The sequence below is a fragment of the Paralichthys olivaceus genome, chromosome 24 (assembly GCF_024713975.1).
Source record: "Paralichthys olivaceus isolate ysfri-2021 chromosome 24, ASM2471397v2, whole genome shotgun sequence".
NCBI lineage: Eukaryota > Metazoa > Chordata > Actinopteri > Pleuronectiformes > Paralichthyidae > Paralichthys > Paralichthys olivaceus.
The window spans coordinates 5750778-5774420 of record NC_091116.1 but is presented as its reverse complement, the minus strand read 5'-3'; the positions used below and the strand labels follow the sequence as shown (position 1 = coordinate 5774420).

The 23643-nt window shown below is 38.7% G+C and overlaps 2 long non-coding RNA genes across 2 annotated transcripts; both read left to right on the top strand.

Annotated features, from left to right (window-relative positions):
* The first annotated feature begins 13523 nt into the window (after nt 1-13523).
* LOC138406996 (uncharacterized) lies at nt 13524-14022 on the top strand. Its single transcript, XR_011240394.1, has 2 exons — nt 13524-13770; nt 13860-14022. It is a non-coding gene; the product is annotated as an uncharacterized lncRNA (long non-coding RNA).
* A 3880-nt stretch (nt 14023-17902) lies between these two features.
* Nucleotides 17903-23643, top strand: LOC138406991 (uncharacterized). The gene is made up of 4 exons (XR_011240388.1): nt 17903-18921; nt 19978-20042; nt 20747-23504; nt 23595-23643. It is a non-coding gene; the product is annotated as an uncharacterized lncRNA (long non-coding RNA).

The following is a 23643-nucleotide window of genomic DNA, read 5'->3' as shown; positions in this document are numbered from 1 at the left end:
ATGTTGTGGTATTTTCCTTTAAGGAAAATTGTAACCTCTTCAGCACATGTTAATTTTTCAACAATGGGACTTTGCAGAGGTGTCATTTAGGTTATTGTTTGATTCATCTGAATGGTAGTGTTCTGTTGTCTTCCACGTCTTTGTGGTTTTGGTTGTTATTTTAAAGGATTTGAGATGATTGTAGTTGAGCAGTTAGTAGTTTTCTGGTTGTCTTGATACTTTTGAATCAAAGTATGCGGTTGTTGTGAACAATGACCCATGTTCCAGTGATTTTCAGACAAATGCACTAGAACTAGCATGTAGAACATTTGCTGCCTTGGTCCTTAAATGAGGGCCACCTGTTTGACTTGAGTAATAGAACTCCACACTGCTGTTATTTTGAACACAATGACTGTTGTTGAAAGTGGTGAAATTGTGTTAGGGTTGTGTCTTGTCATGCCTCTGTCACAATAGAAAGGTGAATGTCCAGCCAGGAAAAGTCCCAGGTGAGTATGTTTCTATTCTTTTCTCTTCTCAAAAATCTATTGGGTGCACCTGCATGGTTTTCTAAATAGTAATTTAGTTTTGTGTAAGTCTAGTTTTTGTATGAATGCCACACAGTGATGCTAAATGAGACCCTTGATTGTTTTGTCTGTCATACAGGGCCGATGAGGACAGCGGCTCACTCGTTAGGTGGAGCGATGTTGTTTGAGGTAAGTAATGTATTAAGAGCAAATAGTCTGAATAATCTGTACACACTGACGTTGTTAAAAATAAAGACGACCACTTCTGTCCACTTCCAGACATTGTACTGAAAGTCCTTGGTGGTGGGAGGGAACCACATGGAAAATGGTGAGTTTGATCTAAAATAGATTATCAGCTTTTAAAGATTGTTGTTTAGCAGCAAGTAGGTATGTGTTCCTCCAGGTGAGCCATAAGTCCTGGTTACTGTATGTCCTTCATGTGTTTCAGGTGTTATTGTGTCTACCAGGTTGTACTTCATGTGGACCTAAGAAACCTCTAAGCTGTTCCACCAGTGTTACTGAGGATCAACAGTGGTAAGTGGTTGTACAGTTCAGTGTTTGTTCATTAAATCAAAAGAGACTTTATATGAATGTGTGTTTGTAAACCATGTCATGTGTTACAGGTTTGTTGAAGCACCTGGATTGTGTCACTGCTGGATTTGTGAGTAGATTTGAACAGTTATTGTTTGAATGTAGTTGATCTATTGCTGCTTGTTCCATGTGAGATGTAGAGTTGTGTTCAGAATAATAGCAGTGTGTTAATAAATAAAAAATTAATAATAAATAAAAGATAGTTTCTGCATTGTTGTTTACAAAGTCAAACATTTATTGTATGAAGGGAAAAATTCTAGAAGATGTGTCTTGTCTGTGAATCACTGAACTTGTATTTAGTTGTACAAGCAGTGTGTTTGAGAACTGCTTCACATGTGTGTTGCATGGACTCAACCAAGTTGTGTCACCTGTGTACAGGTATTATAGTCCAGGATGATCGGAGTGGCCACTCCATTATGTTAGTGTTGTTGGATGTTGAAGATGCTGCGTGCTTACTTGTGTGTTTGGGGTGGTTGTCTTGTTGAAAGACACATTTGAAGGGTGTCTCCTCTTTGGCATAAGTCAACACAATGTCTTGAAGTATTGTGCTTGTGCTACCATGCTTCACCGTGTTCTGTGGTTTGAACAGTGGTGATGTCATCACTCCACAAAATGTTGTGGTATTTTCCTTTAAGGAAAATTGTAACCTCTTCAGCACATGTTAATTTTTCAACAATGGGACTTTGCAGAGGTGTCATTTAGGTTATTGTTTGATTCATCTGAATGGTAGTGTTCTGTTGTCTTCCACGTCTTTGTGGTTTTGGTTGTTATTTTAAAGGATTTGAGATGATTGTAGTTGAGCAGTTAGTAGTTTTCTGGTTGTCTTGATACTTTTGAATCAAAGTATGCTGTTGTTGTGAACAATGACCCATGTTCCAGTGATTTTCAGACAAATGCACTAGAACTAGCATGTAGAACATTTGCTGCCTTGGTCCTTAAATGAGGGCCACCTGTTTGACTTGAGTAATAGAACTCCACACTGCTGTTATTTTGAACACAATGACTGTTGTTGAAAGTGGTGAAATTGTGTTAGGGTTGTGTCTTGTCATGCCTCTGTCACAATAGAAAGGTGAATGTCCAGCCAGGAAAAGTCCCAGGTGAGTATGTTTCTATTCTTTTCTCTTCTCAAAAATCTATTGGGTGCACCTGCATGGTTTTCTAAATAGTAATTTAGTTTTGTGTAAGTCTAGTTTTTGTATGAATGCCACACAGTGATGCTAAATGAGACCCTTGATTGTTTTGTCTGTCATACAGGGCCGATGAGGACAGCGGCTCACTCGTTAGGTGGAGCGATGTTGTTTGAGGTAAGTAATGTATTAAGAGCAAATAGTCTGAATAATCTGTACACACTGACGTTGTTAAAAATAAAGACGACCACTTCTGTCCACTTCCAGACATTGTACTGAAAGTCCTTGGTGGTGGGAGGGAACCACATGGAAAATGGTGAGTTTGATCTAAAATAGATTATCAGCTTTTAAAGATTGTTGTTTAGCAGCAAGTAGGTATGTGTTCCTCCAGGTGAGCCATAAGTCCTGGTTACTGTATGTCCTTCATGTGTTTCAGGTGTTATTGTGTCTACCAGGTTGTACTTCATGTGGACCTAAGAAACCTCTAAGCTGTTTCACCAGTGTTACTGAGGATCAACAGTGGTAAGTGGTTGTACAGTTCAGTGTTTGTTCATTAAATCAAAAGAGACTTTATATGAATGTGTGTTTGTAAACCATGTCATGTGTTACAGGTTTGTTGAAGCACCTGGATTGTGTCACTGCTGGATTTGTGAGTAGATTTGAACAGTTATTGTTTGAATGTATTTGATCTATTGCTGCTTGTTCCATGTGAGATGTAGAGTTGTGTTCAGAATAATAGCAGTGTGTTCATAAAAAAATTAAATGAAAAAAAAAAAAAAAAAAGATAGGATCTGCATTGTTCTTTACAAAGTCAAACATTTATTGTAAGAAGTGAAAAATGCTAGAAGATGTGTCTTGTCTGTGAATCACTGAACTTGTATTTAGTTGTACAAGCAGTGTGTTTGAGAACTGCTTCACATGTGTGTTGCATGGAGTTGACCAAGTTGTGTCACCTGTGTACAGGTATTATAGTCCAGGATGATCGGAGTGGCCACTCCATTATGTTAGTGTTGTTGGATGTTGAAGATGCTGCGTGCTTCTATGTCTTTGTGGTTTTGGTTGCTATTTTAAAGGATTTGAGATGATTGTAGTTGAGCGGTTTGTACTTTTCTGGTTGTCTTGATACTTTTGAATCAAAGTATGCTGTTGTTGTGAACAATGACCCATGTTCCAGTGATTTTCAGAGAAATGCACTAGAACTAGCATGTAGAACATTTGCTGCCTTGGTCCTTAAATGAGGGCCACCTGTTTGACTTGAGTAATAGAACTCCACACTGCTGTTATTTTGAACACAATGACTGTTGTTGAAAGTGGTGAAATTGTGTTAGGGTTGTGTCTTGTCATGCCTCTGTCACAATAGAAAGGTGATTGTTCAGCCAGGAAAAGTCCCAGGTGAGTATGTTTCTATTCTTTTCTCTTCTCAAAAATCTATTGGGTAAACTTGCTGCACTTGCTAACTAGGTGTGTGTCCCTCCATGTGAGCCATAACTCCATTTCCTTCATGTGTTTCAGATGTTATTGTGTCTACCAGGTTGTACTTCATGTGGACCTAAGAAACCTCTAAGCTGTTCCACCAGTGTTACTGAGGATCAACAGTGGTAAGTGGTTGTACAGTTCAGTGTTTGTTCATTAAATCAAAAGAGACTTTATATGAATGTGTGTTTGTAAACCATGTTATGTGTTACAGGTTTGTTGAAGCACCTGGATTGTGTCACTGCTGGATTTGTGAGTAGATTTGAACAGTTATTGTTTGAATGTAGTTGATCTATTGCTGCTTGTTCCATGTGAGATGTAGAGTTGTGTTCAAAATAATAGCAGTGTGTTAATAAATAAAAAAATTAATAATAAATAAAAGATAGTTTCTGCATTGTTGTTTACAAAGTCAAACATTTATTGTATGAAGGGAAAAATGCTAGAAGATGTGTCTTGTCTGTGAATCACTGAACTTGTATTTAGTTGTACAAGCAGTGTGTTTGAGAACTGCTTCACATGTGTGTTGCATGGACTCAACCAAGTTGTGTCACCTGTGTACAGGTATTATAGTCCAGGATGATCGGAGTGGCCACTCCATTATGTTAGTGTTGTTGGATGTTGAAGATGCTGCGTGCTTACTTGTGTGTTTGGGGTGGTTGTCTAGTTGAAAGACACATTTGAAGGGTGTCTCCTCTTTGGCATAAGTCAACACAATGTCTTGAAGTATTGTGCTTGTGCTACCATGCTTCACCGTGTTCTGTGGTTTGAACAGTGGTGATGTCATCACTCCACAAAATGTTGTGGTATTTTCCTTTAAGGAAAATTGTAACCTCTTCAGCACATGTTAATTTTTCAACAATGGGACTTTGCAGAGGTGTCATTTAGGTTATTGTTTGATTCATCTGAATGGTAGTGTTCTGTTGTCTTCCACGTCTTTGTGGTTTTGGTTGCTATTTTAAAGGATTTGAGATGATTGTAGTTGAGCGGTTTGTACTTTTCTGGTTGTCTTGATACTTTTGAATCAAAGTATGCTGTTGTTGTGAACAATGACCCATGTTCCAGTGATTTTCAGACAAATGCACTAGAACTAGCATGTAGAACATTTGCTGCCTTGGTCCTTAAATGAGGGCCACCTGTTTGACTTGAGTAATAGAACTCCACACTGCTGTTATTTTGAACACAATGACTGTTGTTGAAAGTGGTGAAATTGTGTTAGGGTTCTGTCTTGTCATGCCTCTGTCACAATAGAAAGGTGAATGTCCAGCCAGGAAAAGTCCCAGGTGAGTATGTTTCTATTCTTTTCTCTTCTCAAAAATCTATTGGGTGCACCTGCATGGTTTTCTAAATAGTAATTTAGTTTTGTGTAAGTCTAGTTTTTGTATGAATGCCACACAGTGATGCTAAATGAGACCCTTGATTGTTTTGTCTGTCATACAGGGCCGATGAGGACAGCGGCTCACTCGTTAGGTGGAGCGATGTTGTTTGAGGTAAGTAATGTATTAAGAGCAAATAGTCTGAATAATCTGTACACACTGACGTTGTTAAAAATAAAGACGACCACTTCTGTCCACTTCCAGACATTGTACTGAAAGTCCTTGGTGGTGGGAGGGAACCACATGGAAAATGGTGAGTTTGATCTAAAATAGATTATCAGCTTTTAAAGATTGTTGTTTAGCAGCAAGTAGGTATGTGTTCCTCCAGGTGAGCCATAAGTCCTGGTTACTGTATGTCCTTCATGTGTTTCAGATGTTATTGTGTCTACCAGGTTGTACTTCATGTGGACCTAAGAAACCTCTAAGCTGTTTCACCAGTGTTACTGAGGATCAACAGTGGTAAGTGGTTGTACAGTTCAGTGTTTGTTCATTAAATCAAAAGAGACTTTATATGAATGTGTGTTTGTAAACCATGTCATGTGTTACAGGTTTGTTGAAGCACCTGGATTGTGTCACTGCTGGATTTGTGAGTAGATTTGAACAGTTATTGTTTGAATGTATTTGATCTATTGCTGCTTGTTCCATGTGAGATGTAGAGTTGTGTTCAGAATAATAGCAGTGTGTTCATAAAAAAATTAAATGAAAAAAAAAAAAAAAAAAGATAGTGTCTGCATTGTTCTTTACAAAGTCAAACATTTATTGTAAGAAGTGAAAAATGCTAGAAGATGTGTCTTGTCTGTGAATCACTGAACTTGTATTTAGTTGTACAAGCAGTGTGTTTGAGAACTGCTTCACATGTGTGTTGCATGGAGTTGACCAAGTTGTGTCACCTGTGTACAGGTATTATAGTCCAGGATGATCGGAGTGGCCACTCCATTATGTTAGTGTTGTTGGATGTTGAAGATGCTGCGTGCTTCTATGTCTTTGTGGTTTTGGTTGCTATTTTAAAGGATTTGAGATGATTGTAGTTGAGCGGTTTGTACTTTTCTGGTTGTCTTGATACTTTTGAATCAAAGTATGCTGTTGTTGTGAACAATGACCCATGTTCCAGTGATTTTCAGAGAAATGCACTAGAACTAGCATGTAGAACATTTGCTGCCTTGGTCCTTAAATGAGGGCCACCTGTTTGACTTGAGTAATAGAACTCCACACTGCTGTTATTTTGAACACAATGACTGTTGTTGAAAGTGGTGAAATTGTGTTAGGGTTGTGTCTTGTCATGCCTCTGTCACAATAGAAAGGTGATTGTTCAGCCAGGAAAAGTCCCAGGTGAGTATGTTTCTATTCTTTTCTCTTCTCAAAAATCTATTGGGTAAACTTGCTGCACTTGCTAACTAGGTGTGTGTCCCTCCATGTGAGCCATAACTCCATTTCCTTCATGTGTTTCAGATGTTATTGTGTCTACCAGGTTGTACTTCATGTGGACCTAAGAAACCTCTAAGCTGTTCCACCAGTGTTACTGAGGATCAACAGTGGTAAGTGGTTGTACAGTTCAGTGTTTGTTCATTAAATCAAAAGAGACTTTATATGAATGTGTGTTTGTAAACCATGTCATGTGTTACAGGTTTGTTGAAGCACCTGGATTGTGTCACTGCTGGATTTGTGAGTAGATTTGAACAGTTATTGTTTGAATGTAGTTGATCTATTGCTGCTTGTTCCATGTGAGATGTAGAGTTGTGTTCAGAATAATAGCAGTGTGTTAATAAATAAAAAATTAATAATAAATAAAAGATAGTTTCTGCATTGTTGTTTACAAAGTCAAACATTTATTGTATGAAGGGAAAAATGCTAGAAGATGTGTCTTGTCTGTGAATCACTGAACTTGTATTTAGTTGTACAAGCAGTGTGTTTGAGAACTGCTTCACATGTGTGTTGCATGGACTCAACCAAGTTGTGTCACCTGTGTACAGGTATTATAGTCCAGGATGATCGGAGTGGCCACTCCATTATGTTAGTGTTGTTGGATGTTGAAGATGCTGCGTGCTTACTTGTGTGTTTGGGGTGGTTGTCTTGTTGAAAGACACATTTGAAGGGTGTCTCCTCTTTGGCATAAGTCAACACAATGTCTTGAAGTATTGTGCTTGTGCTACCATGCTTCACCGTGTTCTGTGGTTTGAACAGTGGTGATGTCATCACTCCACAAAATGTTGTGGTATTTTCCTTTAAGGAAAATTGTAACCTCTTCAGCACATGTTAATTTTTCAACAATGGGACTTTGCAGAGGTGTCATTTAGGTTATTGTTTGATTCATCTGAATGGTAGTGTTCTGTTGTCTTCCACGTCTTTGTGGTTTTGGTTGCTATTTTAAAGGATTTGAGATGATTGTAGTTGAGCGGTTTGTACTTTTCTGGTTGTCTTGATACTTTTGAATCAAAGTATGCTGTTGTTGTGAACAATGACCCATGTTCCAGTGATTTTCAGACAAATGCACTAGAACTAGCATGTAGAACATTTGCTGCCTTGGTCCTTAAATGAGGGCCACCTGTTTGACTTGAGTAATAGAACTCCACACTGCTGTTATTTTGAACACAATGACTGTTGTTGAAAGTGGTGAAATTGTGTTAGGGTTCTGTCTTGTCATGCCTCTGTCACAATAGAAAGGTGAATGTCCAGCCAGGAAAAGTCCCAGGTGAGTATGTTTCTATTCTTTTCTCTTCTCAAAAATCTATTGGGTGCACCTGCATGGTTTTCTAAATAGTAATTTAGTTTTGTGTAAGTCTAGTTTTTGTATGAATGCCACACAGTGATGCTAAATGAGACCCTTGATTGTTTTGTCTGTCATACAGGGCCGATGAGGACAGCGGCTCACTCGTTAGGTGGAGCGATGTTGTTTGAGGTAAGTAATGTATTAAGAGCAAATAGTCTGAATAATCTGTACACACTGACGTTGTTAAAAATAAAGACGACCACTTCTGTCCACTTCCAGACATTGTACTGAAAGTCCTTGGTGGTGGGAGGGAACCACATGGAAAATGGTGAGTTTGATCTAAAATAGATTATCAGCTTTTAAAGATTGTTGTTTAGCAGCAAGTAGGTATGTGTTCCTCCAGGTGAGCCATAAGTCCTGGTTACTGTATGTCCTTCATGTGTTTCAGATGTTATTGTGTCTACCAGGTTGTACTTCATGTGGACCTAAGAAACCTCTAAGCTGTTTCACCAGTGTTACTGAGGATCAACAGTGGTAAGTGGTTGTACAGTTCAGTGTTTGTTCATTAAATCAAAAGAGACTTTATATGAATGTGTGTTTGTGAACCATGTCATGTGTTACAGGTTTGTTGAAGCACCTGGATTGTGTCACTGCTGGATTTGTGAGTAGATTTGAACAGTTATTGTTTGAATGTATTTGATCTATTGCTGCTTGTTCCATGTGAGATGTAGAGTTGTGTTCAGAATAATAGCAGTGTGTTCATAAAAAAATTAAATGAAAAAAAAAAAAAAAAAAGATAGTGTCTGCATTGTTCTTTACAAAGTCAAACATTTATTGTAAGAAGTGAAAAATGCTAGAAGATGTGTCTTGTCTGTGAATCACTGAACTTGTATTTAGTTGTACAAGCAGTGTGTTTGAGAACTGCTTCACATGTGTGTTGCATGGAGTTGACCAAGTTGTGTCACCTGTGTACAGGTATTATAGTCCAGGATGATCGGAGTGGCCACTCCATTATGTTAGTGTTGTTGGATGTTGAAGATGCTGCGTGCTTCTATGTCTTTGTGGTTTTGGTTGCTATTTTAAAGGATTTGAGATGATTGTAGTTGAGCGGTTTGTACTTTTCTGGTTGTCTTGATACTTTTGAATCAAAGTATGCTGTTGTTGTGAACAATGACCCATGTTCCAGTGATTTTCAGAGAAATGCACTAGAACTAGCATGTAGAACATTTGCTGCCTTGGTCCTTAAATGAGGGCCACCTGTTTGACTTGAGTAATAGAACTCCACACTGCTGTTATTTTGAACACAATGACTGTTGTTGAAAGTGGTGAAATTGTGTTAGGGTTGTGTCTTGTCATGCCTCTGTCACAATAGAAAGGTGATTGTTCAGCCAGGAAAAGTCCCAGGTGAGTATGTTTCTATTCTTTTCTCTTCTCAAAAATCTATTGGGTAAACTTGCTGCACTTGCTAACTAGGTGTGTGTCCCTCCATGTGAGCCATAACTCCATTTCCTTCATGTGTTTCAGATGTTATTGTGTCTACCAGGTTGTACTTCATGTGGACCTAAGAAACCTCTAAGCTGTTCCACCAGTGTTACTGAGGATCAACAGTGGTAAGTGGTTGTACAGTTCAGTGTTTGTTCATTAAATCAAAAGAGACTTTATATGAATGTGTGTTTGTAAACCATGTTATGTGTTACAGGTTTGTTGAAGCACCTGGATTGTGTCACTGCTGGATTTGTGAGTAGATTTGAACAGTTATTGTTTGAATGTAGTTGATCTATTGCTGCTTGTTCCATGTGAGATGTAGAGTTGTGTTCAAAATAATAGCAGTGTGTTAATAAATAAAAAATTAATAATAAATAAAAGATAGTTTCTGCATTGTTGTTTACAAAGTCAAACATTTATTGTATGAAGGGAAAAATGCTAGAAGATGTGTCTTGTCTGTGAATCACTGAACTTGTATTTAGTTGTACAAGCAGTGTGTTTGAGAACTGCTTCACATGTGTGTTGCATGGACTCAACCAAGTTGTGTCACCTGTGTACAGGTATTATAGTCCAGGATGATCGGAGTGGCCACTCCATTATGTTAGTGTTGTTGGATGTTGAAGATGCTGCGTGCTTACTTGTGTGTTTGGGGTGGTTGTCTTGTTGAAAGACACATTTGAAGGGTGTCTCCTCTTTGGCATAAGTCAACACAATGTCTTGAAGTATTGTGCTTGTGCTACCATGCTTCACCGTGTTCTGTGGTTTGAACAGTGGTGATGTCATCACTCCACAAAATGTTGTGGTATTTTCCTTTAAGGAAAATTGTAACCTCTTCAGCACATGTTAATTTTTCAACAATGGGACTTTGCAGAGGTGTCATTTAGGTTATTGTTTGATTCATCTGAATGGTAGTGTTCTGTTGTCTTCCACGTCTTTGTGGTTTTGGTTGCTATTTTAAAGGATTTGAGATGATTGTAGTTGAGCGGTTTGTACTTTTCTGGTTGTCTTGATACTTTTGAATCAAAGTATGCTGTTGTTGTGAACAATGACCCATGTTCCAGTGATTTTCAGACAAATGCACTAGAACTAGCATGTAGAACATTTGCTGCCTTGGTCCTTAAATGAGGGCCACCTGTTTGACTTGAGTAATAGAACTCCACACTGCTGTTATTTTGAACACAATGACTGTTGTTGAAAGTGGTGAAATTGTGTTAGGGTTCTGTCTTGTCATGCCTCTGTCACAATAGAAAGGTGAATGTCCAGCCAGGAAAAGTCCCAGGTGAGTATGTTTCTATTCTTTTCTCTTCTCAAAAATCTATTGGGTGCACCTGCATGGTTTTCTAAATAGTAATTTAGTTTTGTGTAAGTCTAGTTTTTGTATGAATGCCACACAGTGATGCTAAATGAGACCCTTGATTGTTTTGTCTGTCATACAGGGCCGATGAGGACAGCGGCTCACTCGTTAGGTGGAGCGATGTTGTTTGAGGTAAGTAATGTATTAAGAGCAAATAGTCTGAATAATCTGTACACACTGACGTTGTTAAAAATAAAGACGACCACTTCTGTCCACTTCCAGACATTGTACTGAAAGTCCTTGGTGGTGGGAGGGAACCACATGGAAAATGGTGAGTTTGATCTAAAATAGATTATCAGCTTTTAAAGATTGTTGTTTAGCAGCAAGTAGGTATGTGTTCCTCCAGGTGAGCCATAAGTCCTGGTTACTGTATGTCCTTCATGTGTTTCAGGTGTTATTGTGTCTACCAGGTTGTACTTCATGTGGACCTAAGAAACCTCTAAGCTGTTCCACCAGTGTTACTGAGGATCAACAGTGGTAAGTGGTTGTACAGTTCAGTGTTTGTTCATTAAATCAAAAGAGACTTTATATGAATGTGTGTTTGTAAACCATGTCATGTGTTACAGGTTTGTTGAAGCACCTGGATTGTGTCACTGCTGGATTTGTGAGTAGATTTGAACAGTTATTGTTTGAATGTAGTTGATCTATTGCAGCTTGTTCCATGTGAGATGTAGAGTTGTGTTCAAAATAATAGCAGTGTTAATAAATAAAAAAAATTAATAATAAATAAAAGATAGTGTCTGCATTGTTGTTTACAAAGTCAAACATTTATTGTAAGAAGTGAAAAATGCTAGAAGATGTGTCTTGTCTGTGAATCACTGAACTTGTATTTAGTTGTACAAGCAGTGTGTTTGAGAACTGCTTCACATGTGTGTTGCATGGACTTGACCAAGTTGTGTCACCTGTGTACAGGTATTGTAGTCCAGGATGATCGGAGTGGCCACTCCATTATGTTAGTGTTGTTGGATGTTGAAGATGCTGCGTGCTTCTATGTCTTTGTGGTTTTGGTTGTTATTTTAAAGGATTTGAGATGATTGTAGTTGAGCGGTTTGTAGTTTTCTGGTTGTCTTGATACTTTTGAATCAAAGTATGCTGTTGTTGTGAACAATGACCCATGTTCCAGTGATTTTCAGAGAAATGCACTAGAACTAGCATGTAGAACATTTGCTGCCTTGGTCCTTAAATGACGGCCACCTGTTTGACTTGAGTAATAGAACTCCACACTGCTGTTATTTTGAACACAATGACTGTTGTTGAAAGTGGTGAAATTGTGTTAGGGTTCTGTCTTGTCATGCCTCTGTCACAATAGAAAGGTGAATGTCCAGCCACGAAAAGTCCCAGGTGAGTAAGTTTCTATTCTTGTTTTATCTCAAAAATCTATTGGGTAAACTTGCTGCACTTGCTAACTAGGTGTGTGTCCCTCCATGTGAGCCATAACTCCATTTCCTTCATGTGTTTCAGGTGTTATTGTGTCTACCAGGTTGTACTTCATGTGGACCTAAGAAACCTCTAAGCTGTTCCACCAGTGTTACTGAGGATCAACAGTGGTAAGTGGTTGTACAGTTCAGTGTGTTTGTTCATTAAATCAAAAGAGACTTTATATTAATGTGTGTTTGTGAACCATGTTATGTGTTACAGGTTTGTTGAAGCACCTGGATTGTGTCACTGCTGGATTTGTGAGTAGATTTGAACAGTTATTGTTTGAATGTAGTTGATCTATTGCTGCTTGTTCCATGTGAGATGTAGAGTTGTGTTCAAAATAATAGCAGTGTGTTATAAACAATAAAATAAAATAAAAGATAGCAGTGTCTGCATTGTTCTTTACAAAGTCAAACATTTATTGTATGAAGTGAAAAATGCTAGAAGATGTGTCTTGTCTGTGAATCACTGAACTTGTATTTAGTTGTACAAGCAGTGTGTTTGAGAACTGCTTCACATGTGTGTTGCATGGAGTCGACCAAGTTGTGTCACCTGTGTACAGGTATTGTAGTCCAGGATGATCGGAGTGGCCACTCCATTATGTTAGTGTTGTTGGATGTTGAAGATGCTGCGTGCTTACTTGTGTGTTTGGGGTGGTTGTCTAGTTGAAAGACACATTTGAAGGGTGTCTCCTCTTTGGCATAAGTCAACATGATGTCTTGAAGTATTGTGCTTGTGCTACCATGCTTCAACAATGGGACTTTGCTTAGGTGTCATTTAGGTTATTGTCTGATTCATCTGAATGGTAGTGTTCTGTTGTCTCCCACGTCTTTGTGGTTTTGGTTGTTATTTTAAAGGATTTGAGATGATTGTAGTTGAGCGGTTAGTAGTTTTCTGGTTGTCTTGATACTTTTGAATCAAAGTATGCTGTTGTTGTGAACAATGACCCATGTTCCAGTGATTTTCAGACAAATGCACTAGAACTAGCATGTAGAACATTTGCTGCCTTGGTCCTTAAATGAGGGCCAGCTGTTTGACTTGAGTAATAGAACTCCACACTGCTGTTATTTTGAACACAATGACTGTTGTTGAAAGTGGTGAAATTGTGTTAGGGTTGTGTCTTGTCATGCCTCTGTCACAATAGAAAGGTGATTGTTCAGCCACGAAAAGTCCCAGGTGAGTATGTTTCTATTCTTTTCTCTTCTCAAAAATCTATTGGGTGCACCTGCATGGTTTTCTAAATAGTAATTTAGTTTTGTGTAAGTCTAGTTTTTGTATGAATGCCACACAGTGATGCTAAATGAGACCCTTGATTGTTTTGTCTGTCATACAGGGCCGATGAGGACAGCGGCTCACTCGTTAGGTGGAGCGATGTTGTTTGAGGTAAGTAATGTATTAAGAGCAAATAGTCTGAATAATCTGTACACACTGACGTTGTTAAAGTTGTAAAAAAATAAAGACGACCACTTCTGTCCCCTTCCAGACATTGTACTGAAAGTCCTTGGTGGTGGGAGGGAACCACATGGAAAATGGTGAGTTTGATCTAAAATAGATTATCAGCTTTTAAAGATTGTTGTTTAGCAGCAAGTAGGTATGTGTTCCTCCAGGTGAGCCATAAGTCCTGGTTACTGTATGTTCTTCATGTGTTTCAGGTGTTATTGTGTCTACCAGGTTGTACTTCATGTGGACCTAAGAAACCTCTAAGCTGTTCCACCAGTGTTACTGAGGATCAACAGTGGTAAGTGGTTGTACAGTTCAGTGTTTGTTCATTAAATCAAAAGAGACTTTATATTAATGTGTGTTTGTAAACCATGTCATGTGTTACAGGTTTGTTGAAGCACCTGGATTGTGTCACTGCTGGATTTGAGAGTAGATTTGAACAGTTATTGTTTGAATGTAGTTGATCTATTGCTGCTTGTTCCATGTGAGATGTAGAGTTGTGTTCAAAATAATAGCAGTGTGTTAATAAAAAATAAATAAATAAATAAAAGATAGTGTCTGCATTGTTCTTAATTACGTCAATTCTGGACGGAAATTCTATTACAGTCGATTTTTATCCGACAAAACTGTTCACAAATTTAAAGAACTGCTCCCCTCCTCACTTCCCTCTCAGCCATGTCTCAGTACAATACAAGAAGATTATCAAAACCTTACTCCCACACTAGTTGATAACTTTGTAAATAGTACTGCAGCCTCACTAAAAACAGCACTTGAAGCTGTCGCCCCATTAAAAAAGAAGAAACTAAGTCAGAGGAGATTAGCTCCGTGGTATAATTCCCAAACGCGCGTTCTAAAACACATCGCGGAAGCTAGAAAGGAAGTGGCGTTCCACCAATCGCCAAGACTTCCACCTAGCCTGGAAGAATAGCCTTATAAATGACAAAAAAGCACTTAGAAATGCCCAAACCTCTTATTATTCATTACTAATAGAAGAAAATAGGAACAACCCCAGGTTCCTCTTCAGCACTGTAGCCAGGCTGACAGAAAGTCACACCTCTACTGACCCATCTATTCCTCTAGATGTGAGAAGCAATGACTTCATGAGCTTCTTCACTAATGAAATTACAACCATCAGGGATAAAATCCACCACCTCCTCCCAGTGAATAACACTGATACATTGTCTGGTCCTGAAACCATAGCACCAGATTTATGTCTAAACAAATTGTATATTTCCATGAAGCATGATGAATCTAATCGCCTATTTCAACTTCAGGAATGTCTCAAAGATACCAAGGCCTGGATGACCCAAAATGTTCTACTTTTAAACTCAGACAAAACTGAGGTTGTTGTAATTGGCCCTAAACATCTCAGAGAAACACTGTCTGACCAGATAGTCACTTTGGATGGTGTCAGTCTGGCTTCCAGCTCCACTGTGTGGAACCTTGGAGTGTTGTTCGACCAAGACATGTCATTTGACCCCCATATTAAACTAGTGTCTAGGACGGCTTTCTTCCATCTGCGCAATATTACCAAAATTAGAAACATCCTGTCTAAGCAGGATGCTGAAAAACCAGTCCACGCGTTTGTAACCTCTAGATTAGATTACTGCAACTCTCTATTAGCAGGATGCTCCATGAAGACTGTTAAAAGTCTCCAGTTGGTCCAAAATGCTGCAGCACGAGTGCTGACAGGAACTAGAAGGAGAGATCATATCACTCCTGTCTTAGCTTCCTTACATTGGCTCCCGGTAAAATTTAGAATAGAATTCAAGATCCTGCTCCTCACTTTTAAAGCCCTCAACAATCATGCCCCTTCATATATCAAAGAGCTGATAACACCTTATTCGTTCCCAAAACACAGGCTCTCTAGTGGTTCCAAGAGTCTGTAAGAGTAGAGCAGGAGGTAGAACATTTAGCTATCAGGCCCCTGTCCTGTGGAACCAGCTCCCACTCTGGGTTGGGGAGGCAGACAGTGTCTCAGCATTTAAAGTAAAATTAAAAAACTTCCTCTTTGACAAAGCCTATAGTTAGGGCTGGATCAGGTGAGTCCTGAACCATCCCTTAGTTGTGCTGCTATAGGTCTAGACTGCTGGGGGAACTCCCATCATGCATTGAGCACTTCATCACTTCCCTCTGTCTCTCTGCCCCCCCCACACCTGTTTATTTATTTATTTATTAGTTTGAACATGTCATCATGTCAAAGTGTCACTTTGTCCTCCCATCGTCCCTCTGGCTCTTCTCTCTATCTCGTTTCAGATAACTCCGGCACCGGGACTGCAGGACAACAACGACTACCATCACCATTGTCATCATTATTTATTTAGTTATTGTTATAGTCAGCCTTGATACTGATGGTGCCAAATTGTTCCCGGTCTCTCTCTCTCCACCTCATCTCTCTCTTCTCTCCCCCGCTTTCCACCCATCTCTCCTTTCCTCCCCCCTTACTTTTCTTTCCTCACCCCAACCGGTCGAGGCAGATGACCGCCCACATTGAGCCTGGTTCTGCCAGAGGTTTCTCCCTGTTAATAAGGGAGTTTTTCCTCTCCACAGTCGCCTGTGCTTGCTCATTGTGGAAACTGTTGGGTTTCTCTATGTTAATATTGTTTTAAGGTCTTGACCTTTAAATGTAAAGTGCCTTGAGATAATGTAAATTATGAATTGGCGCTATATAAATAAAATTGAATTGAATTGAATTGTCATTTTGCGACACGGATGAGAGCGAAGACGAGCTGGAAATAGCCGCATGGTGACCTTGAAGTCTGCGAGGAGGAAGAGGAGAAGATGGGAGTGAGAGGTTTAACACTCAAACACACACGTGTATTTATTATCCACAGAGGCAGATTCTGACACATGAATCGAATCAAACCAAAAAAACAGCACAAAGCAGTCAATAAAGTTCTCTGATGCTAAAACAAATGTATCTGTCGTCGTAATTCCTAATCGATTCAATTGTTGCTAAATGTTTGTTTTAATCTGAAACGGCAAAGTACCTTTTCCTAAAGTTGACAGATAAATGAAATGGGGTGAAAAACATCAAGACAGGAATAAGTGGAACGCACCGTCAAATACACACGCTGCATTCAATATGGAGTAGCTTGTGTGTTTTGTACTTAAGTTTTGAGGTACTTTGCTTTAGTTACCTCTGCCAAGGTAGTTATGTTGTCACCCCTCTGTCTGTTTGTTCGTAAACAGGATTAAGACCCATAAAAAAGAATGTGACTATAGAAATAAACTGTGTTAACTGAGGGATTATGTTAAAATTACCAGATGGATTTCTGTGGAGGTGGAGGGATATGGGTCAGTGAGGATCCAATTACATTGTGGTCCTGTTTCAGATCAGGGGCAAATCAAATTATTCAATATTGTGAAATATTTTAACATTATATGTGATTTCTCAGAGAATAATAATTGTATCTTGATAAAAAAAAAAAACATATTTTCTATTAATGAATGTTTAGTCCACATTGAAATACATTTTGTGCAGTACTGTATTCTTTACAGTGCATTGTCACAGTTGAAATTCATGCCTTGTTTTCAGGTGGATGAGAAAATTGCAGATGAGCAAAGTGAAGTGTAGTGCAGGGTTTAAGAGCTGCACTGTGGGGCAGGAGACAGAAAAAAGGTTGAAAGAAAAATGTAGGGAGCTCCTCGGGTGTTATTTTTTCTCAATCTCTCCCTGATTTTGCCGTAAGAGAAGGTATCATTCCACTTTTCAGATTGAAACTGTTCTCCTCGAACCTCCATAGACACGGGGAAAATGCAAATGCCACACAGAATGGTCCGAAGGTAAACAGTGGGTGCGTAGAGCAAAAGAAGTGGAGCATATTGGCTGAAATACATCTGCTGTCTGCCATTTAATTTATCTCCATTCATATGCATATAACCAAAACACGCACAGTAAATATCGCTCTTCTTGGTGTTTCATGTTTTTTAAACGTTTACCTCGGACTGTAGACAGGAAGTGAAAGGAAGACACAGAACAACCCTCGAGTAATTATCAGGCACTGACAAATGAATCGATACCCACGATGAACTTTTGAGCTCGTGGTATCTCAATAACTAATGAGTGTCATCATCATCATCATTAACTCCATCTTTTCAGCATCAGTAATCATTACAATGACAACACGGAGTGCACCAGTGCTCTCATTTGTGAAATAACCTTCTGTTTAATTGTTAGTAAATAATCCCTGTGTGCAGGAGTGTGATGTATGTGGCTCCCAAATTCAAATGCAAGCTTTTCAGAGTTATTCGTGGAACTGAAGCTAATTTCATCCTATTCTGACGTCAAGTCTGTTTTCTGAGCAGGAATTCGCAACTGGGTTGAATAGTTCCTGCAGAGTTCACACTGGGAACACCTGGTGTCCACAAAATAACCACGATAGAAGGATGCAAATAAATGGCTCAGTGTGAATCATATTGCTAAAACCAAAGATATCGGCAGACCAGATTGATCCAGTAATATTTGGGGCCGTGGCACTTTTTGGTGTATGCGTCACCACTGATATGTCTGTTAATGGAAGGTAAAGAAAAACGTGCGACTCAGTCACGCTGCCCGCATTTCCTCCGCTCTTCGATTTCCTGCTTGCCAAGGCCCAGCACATTGGTGTCCACATTGAGGAGGAGAGAAGAGACATCATCTGCCATCCTTGCTGACACCTAATTAGGAAAACGGTGAATTTGAGGCCACGCCACATGGCACGGACGGCACAAGGCTGCCTGCTGCTGGCTCAGTTCACCAAGCAAGTCTATAAACCAACATGGGCAGTTAAAGGATATTGCTTCGGCTAAGTAATGTGAGATTGTGTGTGTGTGCGGAAGAAACCAAAAAAAAAGGTAAACATGCTTTAAAGCTACAATGTATACACATACAGCAGTACTTAGGCACAGGGGCTGAAAATATATAATTCAGTCCAATGCAGCCCTCTTCCCATCATAGTTCTCTGATAATATATATATAATATCATCAAGATGAATTGTATATTAAGGCAAAAGAATGCAAAAAACCCAATCATTGTATAGTAAGGTATACAAATTATATTAAAAAGCCCAAGTGCAGTAAGTGTGCATACTTTTCAGAGTAGTAACAACCCTGAAGATCAATTATAATAACTTTATATCATCCTGTCAATGGATGTGCTCATGAGGGATGAATAACATTTAAAAATAAATTAAATAAACAGATTGTGATATTTTATTATCATATCATATGATGTGCTATACATTTTTTTTAAATCAGTCGTGCCCACGAATGTTTGGAAATTGTTTACAATATTTATTGTTTGAGTTAGATAAAGAAACTCCACCCCCGCGAGTCTACGTAACTTGGTCTATTCGAAGTTCCCCTTCTCCATATATCCCATTGGAGTGCTCCACTTCCTGTTTGCCAGTCGGTACTTCCGCTTGGATGCGGAACTGCTTGGATCGGGAGCCCGTAGATCTTCACGAGGTGAATACTGTTTCAAATATCAACACAGTTATACACCGTTATCCACAGTTATTATATCTTCTGTGTGTTTGACGTGTCGCTGCACATTTTTCATTGTTCACTTGCGTTTTCGAGCAAAACTCGTCTCATTAGTTCCTCGTGTCGATGCTAAGCTAAGCTAGCATCCCAAGCTAACCACACCTGAGCGCGTGTGGAATTCTCTTGTAAAACACTCGATCGCTTCTTTTGTCCTAAACTAACTAAAGTACGTCCACTTTAATAATGATCAGCTTTTCATTTTCATCAATATCAAAGTAACACAAGTTCAATACGTGTTGATTTCATAGATTTGTATTGTGTATTATATGAAATAAAAATGCAAATTGAAAAACTAAATAAAAATAAAAACTAATGACAATTTCAAAACTATAATAACCTTGGTACGTATATGCGTATATATAACCTTTATGATGAATATTAAATTGCAATAAGTATTGATAGTGTTTTGCAGCCATGTAAAACATCCAATTATATATAATTTACCATCATAAATCAATATACATGGAAAATAATGATCATGACGATAAACAGGGAGGGAGGGAGTTTTTCCTCTCCACAGTCGCCAAAGTGCTGCTCATTGTGGGAACTGTTGGGTTTCTCTATGTTAAATGAGATTTTAAAGTGCCTTGAGATAATGTATATTATGATTTGGTGCTATACAAATTAAATTGAATTGAAACAGGTTTATTGTTTCATCTCTATTTAACAGATTAGATCATTTTAATTGTTTTAATACTATTGCTCTGTTGAATGAGTAAAGAATTGCACTAGACACGTGGCATCTATTGCATCTGCTCTACCTCATCATTGTTTTCACAATGCATAATCATTACATTGATATATATTGGACATCATTATTGATATTCTTTTATCGCTCAGCCCTGATTTGACCTTTATTAAAATGTTAATGTCACCGTTTGAGCTCCCTGCTCCATTTAAATGTATTTTATATGAACTAAAGTGTGTTCCTAAGGAAAGCTCGTATCATTTGTTTGCTATGTTTGCTACTGTCATTAGCTAGGGATGGAGGTAGAGGGAGCCAGTACGCTGGAGATGCCAGGAGCCCACAGACCCATCATTTGGTGACTATTGCTTAAAATATCAACACATTTATTGGATCTTCTGTGTGTTTGACGTGTTGCTGCAGCTTTTCCATTGTTAACATGTTTGTTAATAGTGGAATCTGCTGCGACTCTTGATACATTTAAATTTCAGACGTCATATTATACTATGACTTTTTCTAGGATGTCATGTCGTCTAAAATAATAAGAAAAAAAAGTCATAGGTTAGTATGTCGTCTAAAATATGACAAAAAAAGTCATAGGTTAGTATGTCATCTAACATATTCTTTCATGTTTGGAAGGAGAAGCTGCAACACACAGCTTCACCACCAGATGTCAGCAGAGTCCACACATTTTATCAATAGTGTTGTATCACCCAGCCCTACCAAACCCCAAATAAATATATATATATATATGTATATATATATATATATATGTATGTATGTATGTAGCGTGACATCACGAAAAGGCCCTTCCAAATGTTTAATTAACATTTATAGGAACTTCTATTCATATATATTATGTTATATTTTTACCTACCATGTTGTTCAGTTTTTTTTTGACCTTATAAGTAGAAGGACATTTGATTTGATATAAAACTGAAAACAAAATCAGTAATCACCAAACATCCACAGTGAGTTGTAGTTGTACATTTCCCAAACACTAAGCTGTTGGATTTGATGGAGAACACAACCCTGAGTAACTGTGACTCTTATTTCCTGCAGATCTCCAGCTGTCTGCGTCACGCTGAAGGCCTCTCACAGCAGCACAAAGCGACGAGATAAACGATGATAGATCCCCAAAAGATGTGGCAAACTCTTGCTCCAAATGCACAAGATGGAAGCTTTTGTGTCCTGGGTATGTTGGTGTAAATTCTGGACAGAGGGAGGAATTCTCCAAGTCCAGGATTCCTGGATTGGGCCCTTTGATAGTTTTACTGTGCGTGTGTGGGCGATCAAGGTAACATCTCACAATAGGCCCCTTTAAAAGCGCAACTCACGATATGATGATGCTACTATTTTTTGATCCAATTTGTGGCAACCACCTATTTACTTGTTTGTTATCTTCTCACTTAAAGGTTCACTGTGTAAAATTTAGGTGAAAGGGATCTATTGGCAGAAATTGAATGTCAGATAATCCTCATGATGTTTTCACTAGTTCACTTCATCTAAATTATATGAATATAGTTTTATTTACTGTTGAAAAGGCCATTAATATTTAAATACACCATATTTACATCGAGGGGGTGCTCTCTATGGAGGCTGCTTGTTTTTTACAGTAGTCCAGACTGAACAAACTAAATCCCTTTTGAGGTAACTGAAGCTGCCACAGGTTATTTTCATGTTTTAGGAGAGGGTGAGGTGAGAGGTGTTCAGCTGCAACATGCAACTTTAACAGTAGATATCACTAAATTCTACACTCTGTACCTTATATATTTTAAAAAGGGGTAACTGTGACATCTCTATTATGAATAAAAGTAAAGTGAAAGTTCTTCACCTCATGACTGCTACTAAATATAAGTAAGTAATCAGTGTGGTATTCTTAAAACACGTGTAATGTTTCATGCCATTGTACTAGTTAATGTCTTGAGTGTTAATTTGAAGACAACCTGGCAAACAGGAAGTGATTCACTTTCTGTGAAGTCACAAAACAAACAACAGGAAGCTGAAGGTGTGAACAGTTGTTGATATGTGAGAATGAGTAGAGATGTGAATGAAATCAGAAATAATGTTAGTGTTGAAGGTCACCAAGTAAATTGACTCAACTGCTGCAGTACTTGTCATCGAAATTGATGTTGTGTTGGTGAATGGCAGCAACTTTGTAGGTGGTGTAATCGTCACTCTTTTGGTTTGGTGGGTGTTGCACTCCACGTTTGTGTTGGTCACCTGTGTGAGTGTTGCGTGAAGGTAGCTTGAGTAACACCTGTTGTTTGATTTGTCCACCTCGTGGTGGCAGCCATTTTGTGTGAAGTGACATTCCCTTGTGGTACAACTTGTGTGTCTGCCGCTCACTTTGAATCCAGCAGCAGTAATTAGTTGGCAAATGCATTGTAATGAATACACTGATTGTAGTTGTTAGTTAGTGAAATGTGATGTAAGTGTTGAATCATTGTTTTAAGGGTGGGGGTGTTTCCTGTAGTGTCCCTGTTTGTCTCTCGTCTCTCCTCTAGCTCCACTGTGATTAACTGATCAGTCATCAATGAGGTGCATCTGGACAGTGGACTGAGGTTGTTGAAAACTCCTGTGTTAGCATCAGAAGGTAGGTTTCCAGTGTGGAGACTGCTGGGCCTCATACATTGTATTGTTCTCATCATGATTTGTATCAATGGTGTGATTTTACATGTTGTTTGCCTCATAGGGCCACATAATGAGTCCAGTTATCACAAGCACATAATAATTGTTAAATGTTGTGTATGGGGGATATGGCAGCTGTCAATAAATCTAAAAATGAGGCTGTTTTTTTTTTAAAAAAAAGAAAAAAAAGCAGTGTCTGCATTGTTCTTTACAAAGTCAAACATTTATTGTATGAAGGGAAAAATGCTTGAAGATGTGTCTTGTCTGTGAATCACTGAACTTGTATTTAGTTGTACAAGCAGTGTGTTTGAGAACTGCTTCACATGTGTGTTGCATGGAGTCGACCAAGTTGTGTCACCTGTGTACAGGTATTGTAGTCCAGGATGATCGGAGTGGCCACTCCATTATGTTAGTGTTGTTGTTGGATGTTGAAGATGCTGTGTGCTTACTTGTGTGTTTGGGGTGGTTGTCTTGTTGAAAGACACATTTGAAGGGTGTCTCCTCTTTGGCATAAGTCACCACGATGTCTTGAAGTATTGTGCTTGTGCTACCATGCTTCAACAATGGGACTTTGCTTAGGTGTCATTTAGGTTATTGTCTGATTCATCTGAATGGTAGTGTTCTGTTGTCTCCCTTGTCTTTGTGGTTTTGGTTGTTATTTTAAAGGATTTGAGATGATTGTAGTTGAGCGGTTTGTACTTTTCTGGTTGTCTTGATACTTTTGAATCAAAGTATGCTGTTGTGAACAATGACCCATGTTCCAGTGATTTTCAGACAAATGCACTAGAACTAGCATGTAGAACATTTGCTGCCTTGGTCCTTAAATGACGGCCACCTGTTTGACTTGAGTAATAGAACTCCACACTGCTGTTATTTTGAACACAATGACTGTTGTTGAAAGTGGTGAAATTGTGTTAGGGTTCTGTCTTGTCATGCCTCTGTCACAATAGAAAGGTGAATGTCCAGCCAGGAAAAGTCCCAGGTGAGTATGTTTCTATTCTTTTCTCTTCTCAAAAATCTATTGGGTGAACCTGCATGGTTTTCTAAATAGTAATTTAGTTTTGTGTAAGTCTAGTTTTTGTATGAATGCCACACAGTGATGCTAAATGAGACCCTTGATTGTTTTGTCTGTCATACAGGGCCGATGAGGACAGCGGCTCACTCGTTAGGTGGAGCGATGTTGTTTGAGGTAAGTAATGTATTAAGAGCAAATAGTCTGAATAATCTGTACACACTGACGTTGTTAAAAATAAAGACGACCACTTCTGTCCACTTCCAGACATTGTACTGAAAGTCCTTGGTGGTGGGAGGGAACCACATGGAAAATG